Below are 22,651 nucleotides of genomic sequence, written 5' to 3'. Positions count from 1 at the left end.
ACTTTGTCAACAAAGGTCTGTCTAGTCAAGGCTATGGTTTTTCCAGTGGTCATGTATGGATGTGAGAGTTGGACTGTGAAGAAGGCTGAGTGCCAAAGAATTGATGCTTTTGAACTGTGGTGTTGGAGAAGACTCTTGAGAGTCCCTTGGACTGCAAGGAGATCCAACCAGTCCATTCTGAAGGAGATCAGCCCTGGGATTTCTTTGGAAGGAATGATGCTAAAGCTGAAACTCCAGTACTTTGGCCACCTCATGCAAATAGTTGACTCATTGGAACAGACTCTGATGCTGGGAGGGATTGGGGGCAAGAGCAGAAGGGGATGGCAGAGGATGAGATGGCTTGATGGCATCACTGACTTGATGAACATGAGTCTGTGTGAACTCTGGGAGTTGGTGATGGACAGGGAGGCCTGGCGTGCTGTGAATCATGGGGTCGCAAAGAGTTGGACGTGACTGAGTGACTGAACTGAATTGAACTGAACTGAGGACTGATACAGCAAAGTACCACAGCCTGAGTGAAGTAAACAGAATAACTTCCCTTTATCACAGCCTGGAGTCTGAGATTGAGGCATCGCAGTTGGCTCCTACCTTGGGCCATCAGGGAAAGACCTGCTCCAGGCCTCTCTCCACAGTGTGCAAATGGCTATCTTCCCCCTGAATCTTCATGTCATAATCCCTCTATTCTTATCTGTGTTCAAAGTTCTTCTGAGGATACCAGTCAAATTAGATTAGGTCCAACCTAATCGCCACATTCTTAAAAGTACTTTGCCTCTTTAAACATCTGTCTCCCAATATGGCCACATCCTGAGCTACTGGATATGAGGGCTTTAACATACAAACACTGAACCCAGAACACAGGTTACCCTAACTTTGTCACCCCTCAAATGGATAACTCCTGTTTGCTCCCCTATATCAGCTCCCTCTTCTCCACTCTGGGCCATGTCCCATGTGGACTGCATCGAAAAGCTCCTTTGTCCCCTACCTTCCTGATGGATTAGGCCAGTGGAAGTTGTTGTAGGAAGCTGGGGGCAGGAAGAGGGTGGAGCCAGACCACTGTAGCCCCAGGTCCCTTCCATCACAGCAGATGACCTGCTCCATGTGGTTACCTTCTCCAACTCCCAGTTTCTCCATTGTAATTATGCACTGTGATCCCAGGTCATCCTAAACTAGTTCATTTCAGCACTGCCTAGCTGTTGGGTCTTGGAAAGTCTACCTAGCTTTTCTGAGCCCCAGTGTTCTTTTTTGTTGTTGTTGTTTCACTTAAATGTTACTTTACATATATTTACCAGAAAGTAATGATGTCACATGCTGTACTCAGTCACTTCTATCGTGTCCAACTCTTCATGACCCTGTGGACTGTAGCCCACTAGGCTGCTCTGTCCATGGGATTCTTCAGGCAGAAATACTGGAGTGGGTTGCCATGCCCTCCTCCAGGGAATCTTCCCCACCCAGACATTGAACCCATGTCTCCTGCATCTCCAGCATTGCAGGTGGATTCTTTACTGTTGAGCCACTGGGGAAGCCCTAATGATGTCATATATTTATAAATTACAAATATGAACCTCAGTGTCCTTATATCTAACTCAAGAATGGCAATAACTGCTGGCTGCAGTGCATGAAACACATAGTATCTGCAGGCATAAGTTACCTTCCAGGATGGGATGGTGAAAGATTTTCTCATATATTTTTAATGTCCTCATGAATGTTCAGAAAAGACAATGTCTTTTGGATCAAATTCTCATCTTACCCCTCTGAGATGTCTGCTCACCCAAAGTCTCCCTGGGGCTCCTGTCTCCATCCTTGTAGGGTCCAATTTTAGCAAGGATCCCACTAGGTCAGTTCAGCCAGAATCATCCACTGTTGATATCTGACCACCCTACATGTCAGATCAAATTCCTCATCCCCACCTTGGACAGCTGATTACTCTAACCCACCTTCAGCAGGAATCCTTTCAGGCTGGTTCATCCCCCCAGAATTTCCTGCTTCCTTTTAGTGATTTTCTGCTCATTACCCCTCACCCTGTTTCCTGGCTATGAATTCCTACTTTTATTTATTCAGAAGCTGAGCCTGCTGTCTAGTTCAGGAGCCCCTCTTGAATAAAGTCTTCTTTACTCTCTTTACTAAATGTCATAGAAAATTTTTCTGTATGTTCAAACAAGCCAGTTTACTGTAGTTATGGTTATCTAGGCTAAAGTGAGAATTTTTTATCAGGGAGACACACAGAACAGAAGATGCTTTTGAGTGAAGGGAGTAGAAGTATTATAAAATGTAATGAAAATCAGGATGTAATAATTCTATTAAGACTAAACCACACAAATAAAAAGATCATCCTTGTTGTTTACACAGGTGGGAATAAATTATTGGAAGAAAAAATTGTCATAAGTGAACATGTAGTTGTAACCAGACTGTAACTTTCATAACTCTGCAACACTTCTGACCTAAAGTCAATGTCCTTGAGGCCCTTGGAGGAAAAAAATCCTAAAAGGTGGATCATGAGAGGAGCAACTACACTTATTCCTCCACATCAGAGGGCCAATCACCAGAGGATCAGAATGAAGAGATCAAAGCTCTTTCATGCCACTTAGATATTAGCTTAAGGGTTAGTTCAGAAGGTTGAGCAAAGATTGTAAGACAATCCTACTTTCCTTTGAGGATGCAATTATTTCAAAATGGAGGGAGATAAATAAGTCAATAGACCAAGATATAAGATGCTTCCCTATCATCTTAGCAAAGAACAAGAAATTGTAGTCAAATGGAATTATGTTTTTAAAGAAAAGGAGACAGTGTAGAGGCCTTTATTCTGCATAATACCTCAAAGAATTAGGGTCACAGTCACTAAAAGGTTTTTAATTACATATCGTGCACATTTCAGGTTAGTAATATTGAAAGTCCTCAATCAAGATTCTAGTAATTAGTGTTCAGAAATATATGAATTGGATATAACCTCTATATTCGAAGCAATTTTAGGCCCACGTGCTCTGAACAGGTACATGACCCCAGGGGACTGCCGCTCTCTGATTTTTCTGCGTATTTAGCACCCTCACATTTGTTTGCAATTATTTCTTCACTTGTCCATCTCTCCAACTAGGCTACAAGCTCTTTGCATGTAAGAATCTGGTCTTCTTGGTTTGGCAAACCTAAGGCCTAGCACTTGAATATAATAAAAGCAGATTTAGAATACATCAAAAACAAGGCAACAGGTAACTACACATGTGAGACATATAATTATTTCTTAATGATATTAGTGCTATTAGAAAAATATCAACACATTTGCATATTCAAAGAAGGGATCACTGTGCAGTAGTCCAAAAAATGGCCACCCAAAATAAAAATACCAGATACTGATCAATGGAATGTGTAAACCTTGCCTTACCAGGAAGAAGGGCCTTGCAGAAGTGATTAAGCCAACAATCTCGATTTGGGGAGATTATCTTGAACTGAGTGGGTCTTCAACCATCACAAGTGAGAACCAGAGGGAGATTACACAGAGGAAGAGAGAGCTAATGTGATGACCAACAGAGAGAGACTTGAAGATACTGGTCTTGAAGACTCGAGACATGCTGCTATGACCCTCAGAACACCAGGACCACCAGAAGCTCTTGAACCAGGGACTTGTTCTCCCTGGAGCTTCTGGAAGGAGCACAGTTTTCCTGACACCTTGATTTTGAACTTCTGGCCTGCAGAACTGTGAGAAGGTAAATTTCTGTTGTCTTAAGCCACCAACTTCCTAGCAATTTGTTACAGCAACACAGAAATTAACACAACCTTGCAATAAGCAATAGTGAGAATGACACAGAGGAGGTGTGTTTGAAGTGGTCTTTGGAAAAGTGAGGTAACAGCCTCACAGGGAAGTAGAGGGGAGGGGGGCCCTTGAGGCTAGAGAGGGTGTGGCCAGCAGAGGAGATGATTTGAGCAAAATGGAGCCACAACAAAAGCTCATCTTATCTCACTTGATTCCAGGAAAATGGTATGACTAGACAAGTGGAAATGAAAGGCAAATTCTGTACTTTTCCCAGTGAAGTAAAGCTGCTATTGATAAAAAGTTATTAATGGACTTTCCTGGTGGCTCGGTGGTAAAGAATCCATCTGCCAGTGCAGGAGACTCTGGTTCGAGCCCTGGCTGGGAAGATCCCCTGAAGAAGGGAATGGCTACCCATTCCAGTATTCTTGCCTGGAGAATTTCCTGGACAGAGGAACTTGGTGGGCTACAGTCCGTGAGATCGCAGAAGGAGTCAGACACAACTTAGCTACTAAGAAAAAAACAACAACAACAAAGCTGCTAAAATCTCACACTCAGTGCACAGTCCTTCTGTGCCAAGCGCTGTCCTGAGCACATTCAGGACACTAAAACATTTGTCTTAGTTAAGTTCTGGCTCGCTGTAACAAAGTGCATAGCTGTGTGCCTTATAAACCGCAGTCAGAGAGCCAGTGTGGTTGAGTTGTGTGAGGACCCTCTTCCAGATCACAGATGGACTCCTCCTAACCTCCCACGGCAGAAAGTGAAGAATTCAACTCTCTTCGTCTGTCCTAACAGAAAGGCACTGATGCCATTCCTGAGAGCTTCATCCTCAAGACCTCACCTAACCCTAATCACCTCCCAACAGCCCCATACCCTAAGACATTCACTTAGGGGGAATGGGGTCCAATATATCAATAACACAAACATTTAACCCGTAACGTTTACTCATATAAAAATCGCATCTCTGGTATTTTTCTTGCTGACAGACAAGGAGAGTGAGGCATAGAGATGTTAAAAGAAACTTAGCCAGGATGATACAGTGAGCATGTGCGGGAGCTGGTGAGTTCTCACCAGGATGCACTGCAGCCTTCCCTGCAGCAGAGACCATAATGATGATCAGAGTGAAAATACTCTGTCTTGTCACTTTAGGGATGATAATTCTTAAGAAACTTACTCTGCTTTCCATCCAATTTGCCCTTCATTAAATGGAGAAGGCAATGGCACCCCACTCCAGTACTTTTGCCTGGAAAATCCCATGGATGGAGGAACATGTTGGGCTGCAGTCCATGGGGTAGATAAGAGTCGGACACGACTGAGCGACTTCACTTTCACTTTTCACTTTCATGCATTGGAAAAGGAAATGGCGACCCATTCCAGTATTCTTGCCTGGAGAATCCCAGGGACGGGGAAGCTTGGTGGGCTGCCATCTATGGGGTCGCACAGAGTCAGACACAACTAAAGTGACTTAGCAGCAGCAGCTTAAATGAAATAAAAATGGACCAGCATGTATAACTCAGTTGTTTTTCTTTACTATTTTCCTTCCATTATCGAGAAAAAATTTGCAATTTATTTATAATTGGAGAATGAAAGTAAATCAATGCCACACATCATTAAGGTCATTTTAGAAAAGTTCTCTTCAATGTCATCTCAAACTTTATTTGAGTTGGAGACTTATTTTGTCTAGCAGAGGAATGGGCACTTTGATAAGCAAGAGCATTTAATACTTTTTATGGAATTTGTCAACTTTCAACAGGAAATTCAATGACAATTTTTAAAGGATACTCAGTTCCTATAATAACACGTTTAGGTGGAGAAGCAAGAACTTCTCACAGTGTCCTGGGACATTCTGGTTCAGAGGAGCTGATGACTAAAATAACTGAATCTGAAGAGACCCACGTCCGGCACAGTTTGATTCCTGTTCCTCTGACTTCAAGCATAATTCTCCACACTCTTCTTTCTCACACACCTTCAAGCTGGTTTTTGACCAACAAAAATGAATGATAACCTATTTTCAATATTTATTTATGTGACCCGTTGAGTTAAAAAGACAGAGAAGTTAAAGGTCGAAGGACCAGTGCAAGTTAGCCTTACAGGGCAGTGCGATCCTTGATGGTCACGGTGGTTTAGAAGGTGGTGTTTAGCTTTGCGGTAAAGAAACATATTGTTGTCTAACAAAGGGGCAATAGGCAAAGAAAAACCAACGTGTTTGATCCACATTCATAAAACATTGTTAGATAAATCCAGTCCCAATTCTTACTCTTATAAATGATTCATGCATCCTTCATCTAATAAGGAGAGTAGATAATGAAATTATCAAAAATTACTTTGTTACCATGGAATTATGAAAGAGCAATTTTTATCAGGTTCATCAAAATATATGCAAACACTTTTAAGGTGACAAGGGTACGACTACTAAACAAACTAAAACACTTTTTGATGGACAGCTCTGAAAGCACAATAAAAATCCTTACTGATATAGATTTTGATGAGCTTGGTAATCAAAGCTCTTTCATGACTTCTCAAATCCATGATAACAAGGTAAATTTTAGGATAAAATTAGGAGCTTGGGAGTAACATACATACACTAACTACTGTATGTAAAATAAATAAATGACAGGGACCTATTGAATAGCACAGGAAACTCTATTCAATATTCTATAATAACTTACATGGAAGAAAAGACTGAAAAATAATAAATATATATATATATATGTATAATGGAATCACTTTGCTATGCACTGGAAACTAACATAACATTGTAAGTCAACTATATTTCAATAAATGTTTTTTTTTTAATTTTTATATAATCCATGGAAGGTAGCATGGACATGGGATTGAAAACATGACCTTAGAGTCAAATTATGTTATTGCTCTGTAATCTTGAACAAAATCTTTTCAAACCTCAATTTCCTCACCTAAAATGGGAGCAATAATATCTTGTTCACAGAACTTTGAGATTATGAAATCAACAACAAAACCCAAACATGTCCAGTGCCTCATATGAAAAAAGTGTTTTTCTTCTTTTTTGCAGAACATTGTTTCTGACTGATGTCCCTAGACATTCCAGTCAGAAGGCTATAAACTAAATCACCTTATTTTTCTACATTTCCAAATCTTAATTAGTATATAGTTTAAAATCATAGTATACTGGGGAACATTTCCCTTTATCAACCTGATAGCGTAGGCATTATCTCTTACCGTTATTTCCCTTTTAGAAAGTAACTTCTCTTGAAGATCTTAAAACCCCACACAATAGCCTTCAACATAACAGTTAAACTGACTAGACAATATTAAATTATTGTTGACTTTTGATTCTCATGTAAATTCTTTAATCTTTGACCATGCATCATAAATAAAAGGCAAATGAAGATGATGCATATAACTAAATTAAATAATCTATTTAAAAATGAGAGGACTTCCTTGGCGGTCCAGTAGTAAAGAATCCACCTGCCAATGCAGAGAACATAGTTTTGATTCCTGATCTGGAAGACTCCACATGCAACAGGGCGACTAAGGCCAGGCACCATGGCTACGGAGGCTGGGCTCTGCAACAAGGAAGCCCCACGGTGAGAAGACCACATACCACAACTAGGGAGCGGACCCCGCTCGCTGCAATAAAGAAAGTCCTCACGCAGCAACCAAGACCCAGGGCAGCCAACAAGAAATAATAAGTAAATAAAAATGAGAAGAACATAGCTTTAAATTATACTTGCACTTACAGCTATTTTCCCCAAGGCAAGGTTAACTGTATAATTTGGTGCAGGCAAGTGTTAACCAAGTTTTGTTACCTAATATCACAGATTACAAAATTCAAATATATACAACTTGGGGAAAGGGAGTCATTTTCTTTGCTCAATTATCTGCAGTCAATCCTACCAGCTAGTTTGAGAACAATTTAAGAAGAATAATTGAGTACATGTTTAAAACGTGGATTTTAGGGTCAGCTCTGAACCTAATATACCTACTTTGAGAGGTGACCGAGCCTTAGCTTCCATGTCAATAAAGTTTAAATGTGTTTCTATCGTATGCATCTGACTTAGTGATGCAACTGGTCCAGCAGTGCTCAATAACTGCTCAGTTATTTTTATTGACTGTGGTAAATAATTAGTTAATGTTAGGACTTTAGCTGCAAAGAACACAAACCGATGTACATATACACATAGGTATATCCAACTAAGAGATTTATAAACACACGAAACACTAAACAGTCATACCATGCAAGTGAATAGACTCTAACATAAATCATTAAGAATATAAGTGATATTTGGTTTGGCACATAGTTAAAACAACAAGAAACATCCCCACCCCATCTTCTATTCATAAAGAAGGGGCGTTAGAAGAATTTATGTCAACATAATCAACAATATGTGTCACCATCCATTAAGATCACCATAGAGCAGTGTGGCTATTGGCAACAGAAGCAACACAGAAAAGCCAGCTAGTGGCAAAGACGTGTCACTCCCCATTATTACTAAGAGCACAAAATAGAATCTCTCTTCGATGATAAAGTCCTTTTCCAGTTTAAATTTAGCACCATGCTCCTTTCTATCATGACATTTTACACTCTGACAATTTTATATCAGATAGAATGATTTTGCATCATGAGCAGTAGGTCAGCTAAGAAAGCCAAGAGAAAATTTTTCAAAAAGATATGTATTCCCTTGGGTACTCTGTCCTTTCCTGAGAGCAAGATGAAGCTAAATAAAACCCATGACATGTGAAAAGCAAAAATATGTTATCACCATTTCAAGTTCAGGAACTTAGGCTGTTTTTATAGGAAGGCAAACCAGCACATCAGGATGGAATTACTGTCATCTTTGGAGAAGTTGTTAGACACATAACTCTGAGTTTAGGGCAGTACCAAATGCCCACTTAAAGACTGCTGCAATAAAATACATTGGCAAATCCTTTATGCTTCAAATAAAATTTTATGGACTAAAAGTCAGTGATTAAAACAAGCTTTTATTTTGTCCCTCTGGTACTGCATTTCCACACTGTGTGCCAACCCATTATGTCCACACTATGTGTAACACAATCTAAAGCAAATTACTAGCCAACATTATAAACTACAAGGCTTTCCAGTGGTAAAGAATTTGTCTGCCAATGCAGGAGACACAGAAGATGCAGATTCGGTCCCTGGGTTAGGAAAGTCCCCTAGAGAAAGAAATGGCAGCCCATTCCAGTATTCTTGCCTGAGAAATCCCTTGAACAGAGGGGGCTTGCAGGCTATAGTCAGTGGGGTGGCAAAGAGTTGGACACGACATTTTAGCAGAGATTCCACTCACCATTACTTGCCTCTTCTGCTGCCTTGTTTATTCATCTAAAAAGCCCTGGAAACCTCACTCTGGATTGAAACTATTACCTTGGGTGTTCAGTAGTATGTCTCCAGCTATCCTGCTGCCTGGAGAAAATCACACAAGAGTAGGTGCCCTTACAAAGCCATGGTGTCCAGCCGCATCGGAGTCCTCAGGGCAACCCAGCAAATTCCATTATGCCCTTGCCAGTGTGCTTTCTTTCAAATTATGACCAGAATGTTCTCTCAAATTATGACCAGAATGTCCAGACCTACCACCCCATCACTTCTCTCTCACAGTTTCCTTTTCTGTATCATTTAATTTTCACTTTATTCATTTTATTTTATCCCAGAGATACCTTCAAATGAGGCCCCTCTTGAAAGTCTTGCTACATAATGTGCATAAACTTCAGTTCTTACTTTTCCTCCCCTCAGTAGATGGAGAAGGAACACTTCCGCCCAAGTCAAAGCTACATACTTTCTCCGGCCTGGCCTTAGAGACTTCAATCATGTGTCATCTCTCCTTCCAGATCTGCAAAACTGTTCTTATCTTTTGCAGTGTAAATATGATAAAGGCTTCTCCATTCAAAGTGAAAAAACACTAATCTCTGTCTTGACTTGACCTCCCTCTATGGTTATCATCCAGTCATCAGCTTTTCGGGGGGAGGGGGGCGCTGTCTGTCCTGTGCTGTCCTTCATCCAGCCGTGGCCTAGTCTACTGGGATCAGACTTCTGTCACCAGCATTTCTTGCCAACTGCTCTTTGTAAAGTCAACAATGACCTTCTTGATGCATTATCTAATGAACTATTTTTTGTCCTTATCCGAATTGCTTTTGGAATTTTGGAACTTGAAATGCTCTTTTGCTTTAGATTTGGTGATTCATCCCCTGCTATTTTGTTTTTTATCCCATCCCTCTGACCACTCCTTTTACTCCCTGAGGGCATCTGTTTTCCTTCTGTCCATCTTTAAATCAAAATTTCCCATCACCAGCTCGAGGGCTTGTGCCATTCCCTCACCCAGTTTTCATTGCTTCACACAAACGTGACCATGCAAAGTTACCAACAGCCCAGACCTCTTGGCTAAACTCCAAACTGACTTACCTTTTAGACATGTCTTCCTCAGTTATTCAGTGGTTTACAGCCAAATCAAAGTCAATGTGCTTAATATTTATTTACTGTTCCTTAGTCATGTTCCTTTTCTAAATTTCCTACATGGTATCTAATCACTTACATGAGCTATACTTGTGGGTCATATAGATTTCTTTCTTTCTTTCTTTCATTTATTTATTTTTGACTACTCTGGGTCTTCATTGCTTCACTTGGGCTTTCTCTACCCACAGTGAACAGGGGCTACTCTTCACTGAGGTGCACAGGCCTCTCATTGCAGTAGCTTCTCTTGTTGCAGAGCATGAATTTAGTTGCCCTGAGGCATGTGAGATCTTCCCAGACCAGGGATCAAACCCATGTCCCCTGCATTGGCAGACAGGTTTTTAACCACTGGACCACCAGGGAAACCCTCATTCTAGCTGTCTTTGTGTAATTCATCTACCGTATCAAATCGATCACAAGCTCTTACAAATTTACCTGCTAAAGATCTTGAGTTTGTGAGTTTTCCATTTATCTTAACTGCCATTGACTTTTTGTGTGGCATTTATATATCATCATATCTCCCAGATTTAAAAAGAAGTGAAGGAGGAAGGGACAGGTGGAAGAGATAGCAGCTGGGGTGGGAAACTTTTTGTCCATCAGATAAACACTTTGTCTTTTTGAGTCCAGGTTCTCAAGTCTATTATAGTAGTCTCCTAAATGATTCCCTCCCCTTGCGGCCAAAGTTATAGTTCCAAAATTGAAATATTCCAGTGTACTCAGTTTATTTAGGGTTGTCCAAACTTCTGTAATATCTAGAACTCATTGTAGTGACCAAGCACTGGTAACATAATAGCTTAGATCAAGTGCTAATGATAGCAATTAGGCTGACAGAGGTCTTCACACCTTCAACACATAATGTCCAACACTTCTACAAGAAGAGAGATTGGACACATCCAGAGGACAGACATCCATCTCTGCTCTTTCCATTCACTAGAACTCAGTCACATGGCCTCACTCTGTTCTGAGAGAGGGAATGACCCCAAAAGAAAGAGATTTTGGATGAGAATTATCAGCTTTTGTCTTACTTCCCCATAAATAGAAAATAAATTCAAATTCCTTCTCCTAGCACACTAGATCTGTCTACTTTCCACATCACCTAGCATCTGCTCCTCCTCATTGATCAACCGATGATATGACCATAACCAACTTGTTTTCCCCAGACTCACCAGGCTCCATGATGCCTTCATGATAGCTATGATATTTCCCTCTGCCTCAGTCACAGCTTTTTCCCTCCTTCTTCTTTCCTCTAGGAAGGAAACCCTCAACTTCACAACCCAGATCAGACAACTTTTCATGACAGCTGATTGGGTGTGAATGTCTTTCCCCCATGCTGCCAAGGCTCTTCACAGAGCACTGAACCAAAAGATAAGTAGATTCAGGTTTACTTGTCCACTTTTCCCATTGACTGTATACCTTGAAGGAGTCCACTCACAGCAATGATTATGTAAGCAATGTTTCCTTTAATACATTCAAAGTTATCTCTATGCTTATTTTTATATGCAGAGTACATCATGAGAAACGCTGGACTGGAAGAAACACAAGCTGGAATCAAGATTGCCGGGAGAAATATCGATAACCTCAGATATGCAGATGACACCACCCTTATGGCAGAAAGTGAAGAGGAACTCAAAAGCCTCTTGATGAAAGTAAAAGAGGAGAGTGAAAATGTTGGCTTAAAGCTCAACGTTCAGAAAACGAAGATCATGGCATCCGGTCCCATCACTTCATGGGAAATAGATGGGGAAACAGTGGAAACAGTGTCAGACTTTATTTTTCTGGGCTCAAAAATCACTGCAGATGGTGACTGCAGCCATGGAAGTAAAAGACACTTACTCCTTGGAAGGAAAGTTATGATCAACCTAGATAGCATATTCAAAAGCAGAGACATTACATTGCCAACAAAGGTTCGTCTAGTCAAGGCTATGGTTTTTTCCTGTGGTCATGTATGGATGTGAGAGTTGGACTGTGAAGAAGGCTGAGTGCTGAAGAATTGATGCTTTTAAACTGTGGTGTTGGAGAAGACTCTTGAGAGTCCCTTGGACTGCAAGGAGATCCAACCAGTCCATTCTGAAGGAGATCAGCCCTGGGATTTCTTTGGAAGGAATGATGCTAAAGCTGAAACTCCAGTACTTTGGCCACCTCATGCGAAGAGTTGACTCATTGGAAAAGACTCTGATGCTGGAGGGGATTGGGGGCAGGAGGAGAAGGGGACGACAGAGGATGAGATGGCTGGATGGCATCACTGACTCGATGGACGTGAGTCTCAGTGAACTCCGGGAGTTGGTGATGGACAGGGAGGCCTGGCGTGCTGCGATTCATGGGGTCGCAAAGAGTCGGACACGACTGAGCGACTGATCTGATCTGATCTGATGCTTATTCTAAAACTAATTAAATTAGACTCATTTTTAGACTAAAAGAATTCAACATTGAAGACAAATTTCCTATTACTGAGCATTTTAGAGATTTGTATTTGTTAATTAGGTATTTCAGATATTATCCTCTGGTAGTCTCAGTTAGAATGCATTTCTTGAATTCTACTCATTACAAGTTCTGTAATATTAACAACTCAGAGATGATGTGCTATTGACTGATTAAGTGTATCATAGGGAGCAGAAACATACACTCATAAACACAATTACACATGAGAGAACATATACACTTGTGACTGTAAATATTTTATATTTATGTCTTCATAAATGAAAAGCTATTTTGGGCATCTGCAATTTCATAGACCTCACATGTCTTGCAAAGAAAACTTTGGCTAGAATTTAAATAAAATCAATTTTAAAATAGTTGTTTTCCTTTGTTCTATGTGCCTAAGAAAATGAGGTGAATTTTAAATACCTATATATAAGTTTAAATACCTAAATACAAGTTTACTTATATTAACTTGAGATGATAAAATTTTACTTAAAAATTGCTGAATTTATAAAAATAAAACTTTACTAAATCAATATTTTGTTATACTCATAGTAAACTATTAGATTCAGAAGACTTGAATTAAATTTCCTACCCTGCAGTTTACTAACTGTATGACATTGGGAAAATTAGTTACTATAATACATAACATTCTCATCTACTAATTGGAGATTTACCTCATAGACTTAAGATATCAACCCTGTGGAAAGACTCTATTACAAAAGAAATAATAACATTTTAAATATATATTTCACAGTTATCTTTTCAATGACATGATAGGATTTTTTGTCAGACTAGTGTTGAGCCCTGGACCAGGTCATGCTTGAACTTGAGAAGGTCATTTTCCCAATTTTAATGTGAATAAACTTCTCAGTGAAGTGAGATCTCCATGTGGGTCTTTGTACGCGAGTGTGTGTGTGCAAACCCACACATATACTATCGGCCCTCCATTTTCACAGTCCTTGGTTGGTTGAATCCGCATATATGGAACCCCGGATATCAGGGGTCATTTTACATAAAGGTCTTGTATTCTGGTATCCGCAGGAGTTTTGGAACCAATCCTGAGGAAGTAACTCCACGTTATTATGTGTACTTATTCACCAATAAGCAGTATTATCCAAAGACAGTTTTCTCACAATGAAGCATCCCTGTAAAAGAGATTTACCCTGCTAGCGTCCACAGCAAGGCAGCCATCCAAACTCTGAAATACATACCTAGTATTTGCTCTGATATTTATCAGAGAACATCTCCTGCTTAGGGCTCAGTTACAAAGTAAAAATTTTTAAGAGACAAACTGGCACATTCTTGTTACCTCCCTCCGCACAAGAAGCCCCCGTTCCTTCAGCAGCAGCATCCTTGTCCATAATAACTGTAGAAGCATCTACAGGAGGAACACTCAACTCTCTCATTCCCATTAGAGACCATGTTTGCTGTCCTGATGGCAACACATGCTGGCCTACTTCCACCAGTTGGTTTTCTGCTCCAAAAGTGCATCCTCCCAGCACATCATCCACAGCATTTCCTGATCACCTGCTAAGTCCACCTTCACAGAGAACCCCAGGTAGCAAGGCTTGGCTCTCCCGTGCCTTTGCACAGATGCTTCTCCCTTCCTTCTGTGAGAAGGGAAGCCCCTTGATCTCTGTCCCCCCTCAGTAGGATCACTTTTCATCTGCTCTGCTCCCCATGGACACACTGCCCTAGACAGTGGCTGTCTTCTCTGTTCCTAATAAATTAATTAACAACCTCAGAGACTTAAATGGTTTGGAAGGATTCTAAAATCCTCTCACTCGATGACTTCCACTAAGTAGAATATGTTTATCCATTTCACAGGACCTATATTTTTAGATCAATGACCTTTGGGTGTATGAATCATTCGGATTTCATTTTTTTCCCAGCAGGCACAGTTTCACATAAGCCTATTTAAAAACAATAAAGCAAGCAATGTTTTAAATGGAATATAATCTATTCTACACCTGTTTCCTTAGACTATTTTGATGGAAGTGGATAGTTTCTGTGACAAACTATACTTCTATAATACTATCCACAACTAAAATATTGACATATTTTCCCTTAATATATCACATTAATATTTTAATTTTTAAACCAGTTCATTGAAAGTAATTTCCCACAAAACAGCCATGCATACAAAGGATGATATTTTCGGTTAAAATGACAGAAATATTTTCTAGGTATAATTATTTAGGGCAAGAATTTTGTAGAATTTTACCTGGTTTTCTTGTCCCTTACATAAATGAGAAATAGCACCCAGATAGAAGTTGTGTCCAACTCTTTGTGACCACATGGACTGTAGCCCACCAGGCTCCCCTGTCCATGGAATTTTCCAGGCAAGAATACTGGAGTGGGCTGCCATGTCCTTCTCCAGGGGATCTTCCCAACCCAGGGATCAAGCGCACATCTCTTGCATCTCCTGCACTGGCAAGTGGATTCTTTACCACTGCGCCACCTGGGAAGCCCCTCATGTGTGTTGCTGGTGGGTAACTATGAATAATTCCTGCTTAGGAGCTCATGAATCTAAGGAGTTGCTCATGTATTGTTTAAAAGTCACCTTGTGAGCAGCTTCTCTTAATCCAGACATTTCTGTAGAAATTGTATTCTGAAAATGTCTAGTTGGGGGGTATTGCAACAGTCTTTAGCTGTAATGAATCTTTGCTTTGTATCTGTATTTTTTGATGAAGAGTGCTTCATAAGCAACAGCGACTTTAAACTTTTTGGAGTCAGAGAGTCTCTTGAGCTGTTAATAAAAGCTATAAACCTTTTCAGTACAAAATATACATTACACACACAAAATTCACATTTCAAAGAGTTCTGTATTCCCCAAAGCCCAGCAGATGGGGATCCCAGATCACAGACTCCCCAGGCCCCTAAGAACACGGCTTCTGTGTTGCAATGCTGTATGAGGGCAGAGTGTTGAGGATTATTCCATAATCATCAGGGGAATGAGAAATTTTTTGCTTGGAATCCAAACTGAAAACTGAGCTTCCCTTGAATAAACATGTGTTCTCCAAGAAATGTTTTCTTCTTTTTAAAACATTGTTTCCCATTTTCTCTTCTCCTTGGCCACCACCACTGCTATCACTATCCTCTTAATTTTAGGCAAGGACTGGAAGTTTAGTGGGGATCTTCATGTTTATCTGTTTCTTGCCCTATGATGTCACTGCACGAAGATTTTAGCATATATGTGATTGATCATATATGAATCATATATGGATTTTAGCATATAAGGATCGATCATCCAAGCAGAGTTCTTACCACATCCAGAATCCTTTGAGAGAGTGTCCAAGCAGCTCATTTTACCTAAACAATTGCATAAAGGATGACTGACAAGACAAAGGAAGGGGTGGCCAGGGTGGGGGCTGGGAGGAAGAAACATACACCAGGTTCTGGAAGCTACCATGCAGCAGGGGCTCAGAGCAAGATGACATCAGTGACCAGTATTCACACAACTCTCCCATTTAGTAATCGTCATACTCCAGTCCTTGGTAGGCCTACTCTGGGACCTGTTTCCTATGGTTAAAACGGCTTTCAAACAGTAAATCAAAATATCAGATACCATTCAACTCTCCTCAGAGGACTTCAGTTTTTCTCATGTCAAAGATCTTTAATGGGTAGGTTGTCTTGCTCTTCTGAAGGCAATCACTTCAGGACTGAAATTATATTTTCTCAAATTGTGCCCTGACAATGCCTCTTCCTGCAATTATGCTATGCATTTCTTTCTTGTAGCTATTTTTTTTAATGTACTTTTATTCCCTGCTTTTTGGCTTCTTCTAACCAACTTTAGGGCAAAGACAGTGGGGAGACCATTGTGAGGGCCAGACCTTGTAAAACTGAAATAAATGCATTCGTTCAGTCCTCTTTACCTTCCTTCAACCTGCTCTTCCCAACTGACCCTAGACACATTCCAGGCAGAATTCACAATACCACACACACAGACACTGACAAAGCCATCTGAGGAGCTAATTCCCTAGCCACTGAGGCTTCTGAATTTTACTGGACTGTAAGCCTCTCGAAGGCAGAGGCCATACCTTTTAAAAATACATATATAGGTATCAGGGAATTCCCTGGTGGTCCAGTGGTTAGGACTCAGGGCTTTCACTGCCAGGATCTGGGTTTGATCCCTGGTTGTGGAACCAAGATCCCACCTGCTTAGCAGCTCAGCCAATAAATAAATATCAATGTCAATGCTTAAAAGAGTAATTATCACACTGTAAGTGGACAATAAATGCTCAAATGAGTGAGTGACAAAGGATAAAAATTTTATAGTTCATTTTAACATTGTTTTTACCTTCAAGTTTATTGAAGTGTTGGAGAGTTTTAAAGACCCAAAACAATGCTATCATAGGTTGAAAGAACATAGCCTTTGAAGCAGCAGCCTAATGGAGCAGCTCTTTTCATTTTCTGGCCCAAAGGTCAGACATCTTAATTAATATTAAATATAGACATATATAATTATTGGCAGTTCTGCTGAGGTGTTCAGATAAATGAGCATGGAAAGAACATATCATCAGAGTAGGCTTTTCTATTTATCATCTTTGTCCTAAATAATTAAAAAATGTGTTCATTAAGATAGCCAGTCAAGGTTCGATGCAGGATACAGGAAGCTTGGGGCTGGTGCACTGGGATGACCCAGAGGGATGGTATGCGGAGGGAGGTGGGAGGGGGGTTCAGGATTGGGAACACGTGTACACCCGTGGTGGATGCATGTTGATGTATGGCAAAACCATACATCAAGTAAAGTAAAAAAAAATTAAATTGAATTTAAAAAAAAAGATTCTTACGGCTTTAAAATTTTTATTTTTAAAAGAAACATTAACAACTTATACTCAAAGCCTTTCTATAATTCTATCTTTGGCTGTAGAGGAGACTGCCTTATAAAAAAAATCTCATTCATCTTTTGGATAATTGATACCTTTACAATAGAGTCCAGACATACTAACTTTATTAAACTCTACTTTGGGGAAAAAATGTTATTGCCTCTTTCCAATGTATGAGGAATCCATCGAACAGAGATAGCAGAGCTCTGAAGAAAATATTCTTTCAGAGAACAGAATGAGCTTGCCGATCACTAAAAATAACCAAGGATATTTATCAAAAAAAAAAAATTTGGCCATATAAGTAATACAAATAATCTTAGAGAAAATGTGTTGGTTTTCATCCTAGGATAATATTGAGTTTCTATGGGTATTTGTGTGTTGGCAAGTAAAGGCAGGAGGGGCACCAGTTATTTTTATATGGTTAAGCCCACAATAGCATCAAGTAATTTATCAGATGCAGTGTAAGAAGATCATTTGACTACCTGAATGTTCCAAGATTTTTTTTCCCAACTCTTCAAAATAACTGAGTTGTGAGACCATATGGTGACATGCTGGCTATTTTCTAGTGTACATACCACACACCCCACTACCACCTCACCCACACACACACCAGATACTGGTATTTTTGATTCTTAAAGCAAATCTGTCTCTGAATTAAACTATTGGATAGTCCAGACCAATAAAACTAAAAAGGTGGTTGTCTAAACTTCACATCACATAGTGCTGCATACTCCATTCCTTGGTGGTTATATTCAGCTGCATGTGTGCATGGCTGCTGCTGCTGCTAAATCGCTTCAGTCGTGTCCAACTCTGTGTGACCCCATAGACGGAAGCCCATCAGGCTCCCCTGTCCCTGGGATTCTCCAGGCAAGAACACTGGAGTGGGTTGCCATTTCCTTCTCCAATGCATGAAAGTGAAAAGTGAAAGGGAAGTCACTCAGTCGTGTCTGACTCTTAGTGACCCCATGGACTGCAGCCTACTAGGCTCCTCCATCCGTGGGATTTTCCAGGCAAGAGTACTGGAGTGGGGTGCCATCGCCTTCTCTGTGGCTGCTGCTAGGGCCTCATAAATACTGGAACATACACTTCTGAGTTGTTTTTCCTCATTTGTGGCTTTATATATACTTTATTTCTGTTCACACTTTCTTGTTTATTTACTTTATGATCAATTGCATGCTTCTGTGAGAATTTGTTCCAAGTTATGGGCTTAATATATGGTCACAAGACAGCAAAAATAAACCTATTTATGAAGAAATCCAGTTGGTGTGATTATTCTTATTTTAATTAAATTAGTTTGCTCTTCAGCACCTTAAATATTCTCAGTGATAAAGATTGTATGACTTCCAAACATGTAATATGGAACATAGCTTTCTGCATGTGACATAGCTTCTGTAGAGAAAATACGTTTTAGTCTCAACCACGTCATGGGGCAGAAATAAGGAAGGACACAGAAAAGTTAAGTCAAGCCACAAGTTCCTTGAGTTAAGCACTGATGTGGACTCATGGGGACTCCCAAAGCTTGTGCAGACCTGTAGGCATGTAGATGTGCGTAAATACTCCCACAATCTAGGAGCGTCTTCTGTTTCTATATTTGATTAGCAAAGGTCATCCTGTACTTACTCATCACTTCAAGTTAACAATAGCTCTGGAATGTATGCTGTACTACCAGTAATTGTGTCGTATCCTACCCACAAGAAATCATGTGAAGGGTGAAATCATCAAATTGAGATGAGATTAAGGTCAACCCCATCATAATGTAGAAAAGCAAAAACACAATTTTTTTAAAAGTCATTTTGCAAATATGAATTACAATAGAAAGAGACACAGTGTCAAGGAACCTGGGCTCTAGTTTGCGATGTGCCAAACTGTCGTGTATCTTTGTAGGAGTCACACAGCACTTTTGGGCTTCGAATACTGTATTTACAAAGCAAATGAATGGGACTGAGTTCTCTAAGTCTCTTTCTATTTGTAGATATAAGTCCAGCTCTAGCTTTTCTATCATCTCTTTTTTGGAAGTTATAAGAGAAACAGGCCAATCCTGTCAGATTCTTTACTCATCTGAGGTTTAGTTCAAAAGTGGAGGATGAGGAAGGCCCTGTTCCAAAGGATGATTTTATGCTTCTGCAGAAAAAGATGCTTCAGTGAGGCATTAAAACATTCTTTAATAAAAACTACTTCCCTTGTGTTCACAGTCATATCTGAAAGACTGCTAAAATTCTCTACTTTGGATTAAAAAAAGTAAAAGGAGGCAGTAAAAACACAAGTTACCTGGAGAACAAATATACTAGACCAAGTTTTTTAAGATTTTGATCTCAGAAATCTTTTATACTCTTAAAAAATTTTGAGAAACCCAAAGACTTTTGTTTATGTAGGGTATACACAGAGACAATGTTAGAAATTAAAAATGAGGTAATTTAAAAATATTTCTTCAGTTTAGTTCAGTTTAGTCGCTCAGCCATGTCTGACTCTTTGAGATCCCATGGACTGCAGCATGCCAGGCCTCCCTGTCCATTGCCAACTCCCAGAGTTTACTCAAACTCATGTCCATTGAGTCAGTGATGCCATCCAACCATTTCATCCTGTCATCCCCTTCTCCTCCTGCAATCAATCTTTTTCAGCATCAGGATCTTTTCAAATGAGTCAGTACTTCGCATCAGGTGGCCAAAGTACTGGAGTTTCAACTTCAGCATCAGTCCTTCCAATGAATATTCAGGACTGATTTCCTTTGGGATGGACTGGTTGGATCTCCTTGCAGTCCAGGGACTCTCAAGAGTCTTCCCTAACACCACAGTTCAAAAACATCAATTCTTCAGTGCTCAGCTTTCTTTATAGTCCAACTCTCACATCCATACGTGACTACTGGAAAAAACATAGCGTTGATTAGACGGACCTTTGTTGGCAAAGTAATGTCTCTGCCTTTTAATATGCTGTCTAGGTTGATCATAACTTTTCTTCCAAGGAGCAAGCATCTTTTAATTTCATGCAGCCAGCCATGAAAAATATTTCTTAATGTGTTTTAAATAATAACAAACATGGTAAGTATTGACAAATAACATATTTTATGAAAAATACATTTTCCAAACAAAACATTGCTGAGAAGTGTGGAATTGCTTTACATTTCATAAATGTCTTCAGTGTCTGACTGATCTGATTATAGCCGTGTTCTCATATTTACTTCTGTACTCCATCTATTTTAATGTGCTGTTTAGTTGAAGCACTTGAAGAGAATCTGACCTCTCTCAGGTTTAGTTGGAAAGAAACAGAGTATTTTAATAGTCCTTTCAGATAATTGTGGATATTCTTTTTGATACTATGCCAAAACTTAGCAACCTGCATTTTTTAAAGGCCACTGCAATATGGAGTTTGTCATATTAGTAACTTTTGTATTCTGATCCATTAAAATCCATTGTTTTACGTTGTAATTTGAATGGATCTTCTCTTTTGCTTTATTTCATAATTCAATATATGTACTGATCATTTGAAAAACACTGGTTGCTAACTTATAAGGATCTTCCAAATTCAATATACAATATCAGAACATCATGGTCACTAATATCATCATCAATCTCATCAGAAAAGTCTTTAACAATTAAGAGGATGCCAAGCTCTCAGGTTCTGAGTTTTCAAAAACTCTAGTTTTTGCTTAAAATCTTTATCATTGACAACAATACTGTTTAGTTCACTTGACTCATTTTCACAAAAATATCTGTCAAACACCCAAGTGTGAATAGCCAGAGTTTGTCAGTTATTCTGACAGGTATTCTGCCAGGTAAAAATGTGTTACTAATAAAGAAGCAGCTAGTTCAGCTTACAACTTAATCACACAAGGGCTTTTTCTAAAGAAAATCATTCTACTTTGGTATGCAGGCAGTTTTTTATGGGACCTTGCCATTTTGTCATCCAGAATGTTAGGAAAAAAAAAAAAAAAAACTTGCCCTCGAGGATTGAAATTTAATCAAATGTTTATTGCTTCATCAAGGACACTCTTAAATGAAGCCGACCTTTTCTAAAAAAAACAGTTAACTTGTGGCACTAAAATGTACAGTGAATACTAATATATGTTGGTGTCAATGCTTTGCTTTGTACTAAGATGTCAGTTTACCTATCACTGCTTTTACACCATCACTGTAGATAAACCATAGTGAAAAAGGCAAATAAGCTATAGAAATAGTTTTGATCTCATGGATCCCTTCAAATGATTTCAGAGACCTGTGGTCTAGAGTTCTGTGGTCAGAGTTTAACTACTGCCAAAGATGAATACTCTGAGAGATGCAATCTATCAGATGACCCTGAGCAGTGAGGTCTTGGCTGGATCCCCTGGAGACCTTAGCAGAAAATGTTTGACAGATGGAGGCTAAGAGATAAGCAAAAGAGAAACACAGTTACAGAAAAGTGGAAAGTTTTAAGAGCATTTCATGTTTAACATCTCCTGTAGCTGAGTGTCTCCATGAGCTACTCCCTAGGACTTACTGTAGAGGGGTACATGTTATGGAAAGATGAAACAATCAGAACCTGAAAGCTTGGCTTTAAGTCCTGGATATTCTTTGTGGACTTAAGCAAATTATTTAATAACCCTGAAAGTGTTTATTTTTTCTTCAGTAATACTGAATAAAACTATCTACCTTAAATGTATGGAAAGCCCTACACTAGCAAATTACACCACAAATTCTTACACTAGCAAATTCAGTGATGTTCAGTCAGTTCAGTTCAGTCGTTCAGTCATGTCCGACTCTTTGTGACCCCATGAATCACAGCACGCCAGGCCTCCCTGTCCATCACCATCTCCCGAAGCTCACTTAGACTCACGTTCATCAAGTCAGTGATGCCATCCAGCCATCTCATCCTCTGTCGTCCCCTTCTCCTCCTGCCCCCAGTCCCTCCCAGCATCAGAGTCTTTTCCAATGAGTCAACTCTTCACATGAGGTGTTCAAAGTACTGAAGTTTCAGCTTTAGCATCATTCCTTCCAAAGAAATCCCAGGACTGATCTCCTTAAGAATGGACTGGTTGGATCTCCTTGCAGTCCAAGGGACTCTCAAGAGTCTTCTCCAACACCACCATTCAAAACCATCAGTTCTTCAGAGTTCAGCTTTCTTCACAGTCCAACTCTCACATCCATACATGACCACAGGAAAAACCATAGCCTTGACTAGACGAACCTTTGTTGGCAAAGTAATGTCTCTGTTTTTCAATATGCTATCTAGGTCGGTCATAACTTTCCT

The 22,651-nt window shown here is 39.7% G+C and overlaps 1 long non-coding RNA gene across 1 annotated transcript in view; it reads left to right on the top strand.

The window, feature by feature from the left end:
- LOC138991441 (uncharacterized) overlaps positions 1 to 12,902 on the top strand; it is a 38,366-nt gene extending 25,464 nt beyond the window's left edge. Inside the window, exons 3-4 of the long non-coding RNA XR_011467385.1 lie at positions 3,377 to 3,695; positions 11,685 to 12,902. This is a non-coding gene — a long non-coding RNA (uncharacterized lncRNA). The remainder of the gene's footprint in view (positions 1 to 3,376; positions 3,696 to 11,684) is intronic.
- Positions 12,903 to 22,651: the final 9,749 nt, after the last annotated feature.

Source organism: Bos mutus, chromosome 17, assembly GCF_027580195.1.
Source record: "Bos mutus isolate GX-2022 chromosome 17, NWIPB_WYAK_1.1, whole genome shotgun sequence".
Taxonomy (NCBI): Eukaryota; Metazoa; Chordata; class Mammalia; order Artiodactyla; family Bovidae; genus Bos; species Bos mutus.
Note: the sequence above shows the minus strand (reverse complement) of the source record. Positions and strands in the feature narration are given on the sequence as shown.